We start from the raw sequence: 1,148 nt of genomic DNA on the forward strand, positions 1-1,148 counted from the left end.
CTCTCTCTCTCTCTCTCTCTCTCTCTCTCTCTCTCTCTCTCTCTCTCTCTCTCTCTCTCATTGGTCCTCTCCACACAGTGAACCTTCCTGGGTCTGTCCATCACCTTGCTTCTTAAAAGTCGACAAGAGGCTGTGAACACGAAGAGGTGACATGTTGTATAACTTTCAATGTTAAAATTAGGCCCAGGTGGCTGTTTCTCATACTCTAAGGGGATCCACAAAATAAGCAGAAAGGAAAGCACAAGAAACACGGCTGACCACCCAGCAAGGTAGCAGGGCCACAGTGAGAGTGACCAGAAAGGGTCGTTCTGCTCACACACTTGACTCATCCTGCATCATGTCACCCAGTGTCTTGCTTTGGGCTGATTAGAGCAAGGCACTGTCCTGTGAGAACAGGTGCAGGCTGTCTGAGCAGAGCAGTGTTGATGTTGGTCTTCTGTGGTCTTGGGAAAGTCCAGGCACCTTGTCACGATGCACAATGTCAGATGAATCACTGGACACTCGATATTCTGCAACAGATGGTCACACACATCTTGCCTACAGCAGAGACACAGTTGATGTCGTGTGTGCGAATGCAGAGAAACAACGAAAGCCCAGGACTTGAAGCAGGACCATGCAAGCAGTTTTCCAGGGCCTTGGCCATCCATTACTAGGGTCCTTTCAATAAGCAAGGATGAGGTAGCCTTCTAACCCCAGTCTAAGACACCTGAGTTCCTAGTTAATGGAAGGAAGGATAAAACTCGCTGACCTACCAAGTACTGATCTCAGTTACTACCACATTGGAAAAAACATGCCCCACAAGGGTCCATCTTACAACGCCCATGCCCCTTGTCTAACTCCCACCATGAATTGACTGTCCAGAACGTTTGGAATCATCAATTTATTAGTAATCAGATAGGATACGGAAGACACACCCTTCCATTCTCCCAGTTTTAGAGCATGATGTAGGAGACCCTTTTCAAAAGGTGGAATTTGGCGCCAACTCCTTGGGTTCAGACTTCTTTCATCTCATGTAGCACTTGGACTCTCTCTCTCTCTCTCTCTCTCTCTCTCTCTCTCTCTCTCTCTCTCTCTCTGTGCCTCTGTGTGTGTGTGTGTGTATGTGTGTGTGTGTGTGTGTGCTCCGACCTGAAGAACTGAGCATGCTG

The sequence above is a fragment of the Alexandromys fortis genome, unplaced genomic scaffold, assembly GCF_014885135.2.
Source record: "Alexandromys fortis isolate MF-2015 unplaced genomic scaffold, M_Fortis_MF-2015_v1.1 scaffold_64, whole genome shotgun sequence".
Lineage (NCBI taxonomy): Eukaryota > Metazoa > Chordata > Mammalia > Rodentia > Cricetidae > Alexandromys > Alexandromys fortis.